The following is an 8,850-nucleotide window of genomic DNA, read 5'->3' as shown; positions in this document are numbered from 1 at the left end:
TAACCTCTCTGTTTTCGAAGAAATACCATTAGATGAACTCTCGTGACACGTACACGGGACAAAATAAACATGTTTACTTGTACCACTTCCTGGGAAACTTATCAAGGAGCTGTTTGTAATACTAGGACCATCAGTGCTAAATATTATAAAACTATCACTTTCCTCTAATATTGTTTCCGTAGCATTCAAAATAGTGGTTATTCATCCTCTATTCAAAAGAACTAACATCCTAAACTACTGGCCGGTGTCCCCTCCCCCCTTATCTCTAAAATTCTCAAAAGAATTGTTGCACAGCAGCTAAATCAACACTTAGCATCTAAGAATCTCTGTGAACCCTTTCAGTATATATTTCCAGGGCATATCACTCCACTGAGACAGCCCTTGCAAAAGTGACTGATGATCTTGCTGCTTTCAATACCGTCGATCATAACATTCTGTTAAAACCTATCAAATCCCACATCGGTTTGTCAGACTTAGCCTTTTCTTGGTAACTCCCATCTTATTGAAAGGATGCGGCGCGTCTTCCATAACAACATGACCTCGGAGTATCTTTAAGTTCGGTTCTTGGCCCTACACTTTCACCTATTTGCTGACGCTAGAAGACATCATACGCAATTATGGTGTTAAAGGCCTACTGAAATGCGATTTTCTTGTTTAAACGGGGATAGCAGGTCCATTCTATGTGTCATACTTGATCATTTCGCGATATTGCCATATTTTTGCTGAAAGGTTTTAGTAGAGAACATCGACGATAAAGTTTGCAACTTTTGGTCGCTGATAAAAAAGCCTTGCCTGTACCGGAAGTAGCAGACGAGTAGCGTGACGTCACAGGTTGTGGAGCTCCTCAAATCTGCACATTGTTTACAATCATGGCCACCAGCGGCGAGAGCGATTCGGACCGAGAAAGCGACGATTTCCCCATTAATTTGAGCGAGGATGAAAGATTTGTGGATGAGGAAAGTGAGAGTGAAGGACTAGAGGGCAGTGGGAGCGATTCAGATAGGGAAGATGCTGTGACAGGCGGGTGGGACCTGATATTCAGCTGGGAATGACTAAAACAGTAAATAAACACTAGACATATACATATACTCTATTAGCCACAACACAACCGGACTTATATTTAATATGCCACAAATTAATACTGCATAACAAACACCTCCCCCCCTCCCGTCCATATAACCCGCCAATACAACTCAAACACCTGCACAACACACTCAATCCCACAGCCCAAAGTACCGTTCACCTCCCCAAAGTTCATACAGCACATATATTTCCCCCAGCCAAGCGATCAAATGTTTGGAAGCCGCAGCTGCATGCGTACTCACGGTACCATGTCTGCGTATCCAACTCAAAGTCCTCCTGGTAAGAGTCTCTGTTGTCCCAGTTCTCCACAGGCCAATGGTAAAGCTTGACTGTCATCTTTCGAGAATGTAAACAATGAAACACTGGCCGTGTTTGTGTTGCTGAAGTCGGCCGCAATACACCGCTTCCCAACTACAGCTTTCTTCTTTGCTGTCTCCATTGTAGATTGAACAAATTGCAAAAGATTCACCAACACAGATGTCCAGAATACTGTGGAATTTTGAGATGAAAACAGACGACTTAATAGCTGGCCACCATGCTGTCCTAAAATGTCCTCCACAATCCGTGACGTCACGCGCTGACGTCATCATACCGAGACGTTTTCAGCAGGATATTTTGCGCGAAATTTAAAATTGCACTTTAGTAAGCTAACCCGGCCGTATTGGCATGTGTTACACTGTTAAGATTTCATCATTGATATATAAACTATCAGACTGCGTGGTCGGTAGTAGTGGGTTTCAGTAGGCCTTTAACTTTCACTGTTCTGCTGATCACATGACTCTACATGCCCCTAAAGCTGACTAACACGCCAGATTGTAGTCATTTGGAGGCGTGCCTAAATGAAATCAAACAATGGAAGTCAAGCAACTTTTTGCATCTTAACGCTAAGAAAATGGAAATGTTGATTATCAGTCCTGCTCGACACCAGCACTTATTTAAGGATACCATCTACAAAGCCACTCGGTAAATAATCTCAGTATAAATTTCAACCCAACTCTCTCATTTGAGTCACACATTAGGAGTGTTACTATAACAGCCTTCTTTCATCTCCGTAATATCGCTAAAATCTGTCCCATTTTGTCCACCAGCTGAGCTGAGATCATTATTCATGCGTTCGTTACATTTCTTCTCAAATACTGTAACATATTATTTTTCGGGTCTCCCCATGTGTAACATTAAAATATTACAGTTGGTAAAAAATGCGGCTGCGAGACTTTTGACAAGAACAAGAAAGTTTGATCATATTACGCCTATACTGGCTCACCTGCACTGGCTTCCTGTGCACTTAAGATGCGACTTTAAGGTTTTATGACTCACGTATAAAATATTAAACTGTCTAGCTCCATCCTATCTTGCTGATCGTATTGTACCATATGTCCCGGCCATAAATCTGCATTCTAAAAACTACGGCTTATTAATGATTTTCAGAGCCCAATTTGGGCTCCAATACTCTGGAACGCCCTACAGTTAACAATAACAGTAACAGTTAGAGATGTTACCTCAGTAACTCATGCATATACCCTAGCCTTTAAATCTGCCATTTCTCTTTTCTGCTCTACCACCTTCTCCTGAGGATGAGGATGAGGAAGCGCTAGCTGTTCCAAGTCAAGACCAGAGGTGGACCTTCCTAAGCTTTCTCATTGTTCCCATTGAGTCGAGGATGTTGGTGTGGTTTATTGTGAAGCCCTTTGAGCAGGGGTCCCCAAACTACGGCCCGCGGGCAGCATCCAAAATCAAGCCCGCGGGAAGTTCCATGTATAAATTAAAATTAAAATAAAAAATTAAAAAATTAAAAAACTATTTTTTTCTGTCTTTTCTTATCCACTTTGTACCGCTTGCTACTCACGGTGTCTCCTAGCCGCTCAGGCAAATCATATTGTCTAAAAATGCATTTTCTCATCGATAACGTGACATCATCGCAAAGTGTGCTTTATATATCTAATATCCATCCATCCATCCATCCATCCATCCATCCATCCATTTTCTTCCGCTTATCCGAGGTCGGGTCGCGGGGGCAGCAGCCTAAGCAGGGAAGCCCAGACTTCCCTCTCCCCAGCCACTTCGTCCAGCTTCTCCCGGGGGATCCCGAGGCGTTCCCAGGCCAGCTGGGAGAGATAGTCTTCCCAACGTGTCCTGGGTCTTCTCCGTGGCCTCCTACCGGTCGGACGTGCCCTAAACACCTCCCTAGGGAGGCGTTCGGGTGGCATCCTGACCAGATGCCCGAACCATATATACATATATATATATATATATATATATATATATATATATATGTATATATATATATATATATATATATATATATATATATATATATATATATATATATATATATATATATATATATACATATATATATATATGTATATATATATATATATATATATACAGCCCGGCCCCCGGCCAAATTGTTTTAACCCAATGCGGCCCCCGAGTCAAAAAGTTTGGGGACCCCTGCCTTTGAGGCATTTGTTCAAGGGCTGTATAAATACATTTTTGATTTTTATTTGATTTAATGATTCTGCGTATGCGCTCTTCTTAGGTAAGTGGAGTCAGGCCTTATTGCATGGTTTCTTCCAATGACAGCATGAGAGATGGCACAAAAAATAATTTAAAAAGTGAGGTCTACACCACTTTCACAGTTATCACTTTTATACGCACTCTTAGTAAAACACCCGCATAACACCTACTAAGAGTACTCACAATTTTGTATTTTGTGCACGCTATTTAGCATGGTTGTTGGACTCTAGTAGATCATGCCATATGTTTTTAACTCTAATATATAGGGATGTCCGATAATGGCTTTTTGCCGATATCTGATAATCCGATATTGTCCAACTCTTTAATTACCGATACCGATATCAACCGATACCGATATCAACCGATATATACAGTCGTGGAATTAACACATTATTATGCCTAATTTGGACAACCAGGTATGGTGAAGATAAGGTACTTTAAAAAAATAAGATAAATAAATTAAAAATGTTTTCTTGAATAAAAAAGAAAGTAAAACAATATAAAAACAGTTTCATAGAAACTAGTAATTAATGAAAATTAGTAAAATTAACTTTTAAATGTTAGTACTATTAGTGGAACAGCAGCACGCACAATCATGTGTGCTTACGGACTGTATCCCTTGCAGACTGTATTGATATATATTGATATATAATGTAGGAACCAGAATATTAATAACAGAAAGAAACAACCCTTTTGTGTGAATGAGTGTGAATGAGTGTAAATGGGGGAAGGAGGTTTTTTGGGTTGGTGCACTAATTGTAAGTGTATCTTGTGTTTTTTATGTTGATTTAATTTAAAAAAAAAAAAAAAAAAAAAAACATATCGATAATAAAAAAAACCTGATACCAATAATTTCCGATATTACATTTTAACGCATTTATCGGCCGGTAATATCGGCAGAGATCTCTACTAATATACATTGACTAACTGCTTTTTACTCTTGCATGATATTTAAGAGTGTTAACACATAACAACATTTTCTGTACAGTAATACATATTTGATGGTAGCCGTTGTTTGACCCTGGAACAGATTATTTGCACTGCTAATATTTCCTATGGGAAAATTGTTGTAAAATAAATAAGAAGGAAATAAAATTGCTATTGGTCCACCCCCTGCCCTCTATGCGGAGTGGCCAATGAATATCCAACAAATTGCAAAATGGCATACAATGAAAAGCCAAGTTGTTTCATGTAAATTTCTTTCACGAGCTGCTTTTCCCCCACACTGCGCCCGTCTGCACGTTTGCCACAATTAAACCCAAACACAAAAACTTCCCATAAATCATCTCTCGCGCTCTCATTTGTTCTCTTTATTCCTTCCTCACGCTTATAATATCCCCCTGGCCCCCTTACTTGCACTGCACCTTACACAAACACACCTCCAATAAATTGTGGCACGCGTAATTACAAAGAACCCGCCGGTAAATTTAAAATCCATTTACATTTAGATTACGAAATATTTCACTTCTTCCTATTTGCCACAGCGGGGGACCGATGTGAGCCACGGATGGTGGCCATTTGCCCTCACACAACTGTTTTTGCCATTTTTATATCGTTGCTGGTGTGTGTGCACACATAAGTACACAAGCAAGTGAAGGGAGATTGAACATATGCTTCCTATCAAATGTACACGCACACACACACACACACACACAGACACACACACACACACACACACACACACACACACACACAAGCACACACACACACAAGCACACACACACACAAGCACACTCACACACACACACACACATTCTCAAGCTGTGCAAACACTTAGAAGAGCAGACACTCATAAATGGGATCTCTCAAGCTCACTAACACACACTGAACAATACATTGCAGTGTTGACCAGCACTGTGATGGTAAGCATGTATGACGCCGGTGCAGTCTCATTTTACTGTCCACATGTTTGTGTGCACACATATGGCTGCCCTTCATCGCTGATATTTTTTTTTGTATCAATATAAACTGTCAATGCCAGATTAGGGTTGTACGTATACCGAAATTTGTATAGTACCGTGATACTAATGAATCATATTCGGTACTATACCGCCTTTAAAAAGTACCGGTCCCCCACCAATTGTCGTTGTCACGTCGTGTCATGCAGAGGAGCATGTTCGACAGTGCACAATCACCGAGTACTAACAAGCAGACACAGTGTGTAGACAGAAAAGGGAGAACATAAAAATTTGGGCTTATTAACCAAAGATAAAGGTGAAGCTATAACACTGAAATGCCCACTGGAAGAGGTACTTTAAGACATGACTTGCTAGCTAGCGGCTGATGTCTGTCCGCAGTCAGCAGTGTTGGAACTACTTCACTAATCCTTGTCTTCATCAAGAACGTTTATTTCAAGTATCAACCCTGTAGGATGACTGATAGCTAAACGTGCTCCACTATTTACCGCAGCACACCGGAGTCATGATAATTGCTGTGATAAAGACTTAGACTTAAAGGCCTACTGAAATGCGATTTTCTTATTTAAACGGGGATAGCAGGTCCATTCTATGTGTCATACTTGATCATTTCGCGATATTGCCATATTTTTGCTGAAAGGATTTAGTAGAGAACATCGACGATAAAGTTCGCAACTTTTCGTCGCTGATAAAAAAGCCTTGCCTGTACCGGAAGTAGCAGACGATATGTGCATGACGTCACAGGTTGTGAAACTCCTCACATCCGCACATTGTTTACAATCATGGCCACCAGCAGCGAGAGCGATTCGGACCAAGAAAGCGACGATTTCCCCATTAATTTGAGCGAGGATGAAAGATTTGTGGATGAGGAAAGTGAGAGTGAAGGACTAGAGGGCAGTGGGAGCGATTCAGATAGGGAAGATGCTGTGAGAGGCGGGTGGGAACTGATATTCAGCTGGGAATGACTAAAACAGTAAATAAACACAAGACATATATATACTCTATTAGCCACAACACAACCAGGCTTACTTTTAATATGCCACAAATCAATCCTGCAAACAAACACCTCCCCCCTCCCGTCCATATAACCCGCCAATACAACTCAAACACCTGCACAACACACTCAATCCCACAGCCCAAAGTACCGTTCACCTCCCCAAAGTTCATACAGCACATATATTTCCCCAAAGTCCCCAAAGTTACGTACGTGACATGCACATAGCGGCACGCACGTACGGGCAAGCGATCAAATGTTTGGAAGCCGCAGCGTACTCACTGTACCGCGTCTGTGCATCCAACTCAAAGTCCTCCTGGTAAGAGTATCTGTTGTCCCAGTTCTCCACAGGCCAATGGTAAAGCTTGACTGTCATCTTCTGGGAATGTAAACAATGAAACACCGGCTGTGTTATCCGGCACAACAGTCAGGGGGTGCATTCTACGGCGGGGGTGAGTTATCCGGCACAACACCTGCCGCAATACACCGCTTCCCACCTACAGCTTTCTTCTTTGCTGTCTCCATTGTTCATTGAACAAATTGCAAAAGATTCACCAACACAGATGTCCAGAATACTGTGGAATTTTGCGATGAAAACAGACGACTTAATAGCTGGCCACCATGCTGTCCCAAAATGTCCTCTAACAATCTGTGACGTCACACGCAGGCGTCATCATACCGTGACGTTTTCAGCAGGATATTTTGCGCGAAATTTAAAATTGCTTTTTAGTAAGCTAACTGTCGGTATTGGCATGTGTTGCAATGTTAAGATTTCATCATTGATATATAAACTATCAGACTGCGTGGTCGGTAGTAGTGGGTTTCAGTAGGCCTTTAGACTTTCTTTTTACTGTCATTCAAATTTGAACTTTACAGTACAGATAAGAACGAAATTTTGTTGCATTAACTCATGGTAATGCAGGATAAAAAAGCAATAAGGTGCATATATAAATAAATAAATAGGTTACTGTACAGATAAATATATTGCACTTTTGCATATGCATCCAGGTTTATGGATGTATGTTATATTGTCTTTTTTATTCCAGCGAGTTAATCCATTTTGGGGGGAGTTGAGGGGATAGTTATGATGCGTTCAAGAGTCTTACGGCCTGAGGGAAGAAGCTGTTACAGAACCTGGAGGTTCTGCATCGGAGGCTGCGGAACCTCTTTCTAGAGTCCAGCAGTGAAAACAGTCCTTGGTGGGGGTGGGGGGTCTTTGCATATTTTCTGAGCCCTGGTCAGGCAGCGGCTTTTTGCGATCTCCTGGATAGGAGGAAGAGGAGTCCTGATGATCTTTTCCGCCGTCCTCACCACTCTCTGGGGAGACTTCCAGTCTGAGGCATTTCAGGCTCCAGTCCAGACAGAGATGCTGTTGGTCAGCAGGCTCTCTATAGTGCCTCTGCATGCGCTGCTGAGCTCTTTTTACAAGAGTGTGTAGGGACCAGGTTATATTGTCAGTTATCTGCACCCCAGGAACTTGGTGCTGCTTACTATCTCCACTGCTGTGCCGTTGATGAAGAAAACTTGTCTATAGATGACAAAGACAAGACAATAATTCATTATGACCTCTCCTTGACCAATAATACGATCATCTTTACTTTATACACACTAATCATATGTGAATGAAGTGCATACGTAGTCGACAGCCACACATGTCACACTAAGGGAGGCAGTATGAACAACGTCAATAATGTCATAAATATGTGCCATACAGTGAAATCACACTTGACAACAATAGCATACACATTTTGAGAGAATATTTGCAGCGCGACACAACATAAACACTACAGAACAAATTCCTAGAATTCCCTGCAGCACCAACTCTTCTGAGACGCTACAATAAAAACAAACGCCATTGGTGGATCTACACCTAACATCCACCGTAATGATACCACGTACAGGAGCTATCTAGTCGATACTACTATGATTACATCGATATTTTTTAGCATCACAAAATCTTTTTATGTTTTTCAATGTTTTTATTTTATGTTTATAAACTCAGGAAATATGTCCCTGGACACATGAGGACTTTGAATATGACCATATGCCTGATCCTGTAACGACTTGGTATCGGATCGATACCCAAATTTGTGGTATCATCCAAAACTAATGTAAATTATGTAACAACAGAAGAATAAGTGATTGTTACATTTGAACAGAAGTGTAGCTAGAACTTGTTAAAACAGAAAATAACCAGATATTAACAGTAAATGAGTAAGTAGATTAATAATTAATTTTCTACCACTTGTCCTTAATCATTTTGACAAAATAATAGAATGATAAATGACAATACGTGACTGCATTTGTCAGCAGGTGAATTAGGAGCCTTTGTTTGTT

This window comes from Nerophis lumbriciformis, linkage group LG04 (genome assembly GCF_033978685.3).
Source record: "Nerophis lumbriciformis linkage group LG04, RoL_Nlum_v2.1, whole genome shotgun sequence".
NCBI classification, from domain to species: Eukaryota; Metazoa; Chordata; class Actinopteri; order Syngnathiformes; family Syngnathidae; genus Nerophis; species Nerophis lumbriciformis.
This window is presented reverse-complemented; position numbering follows the sequence as displayed.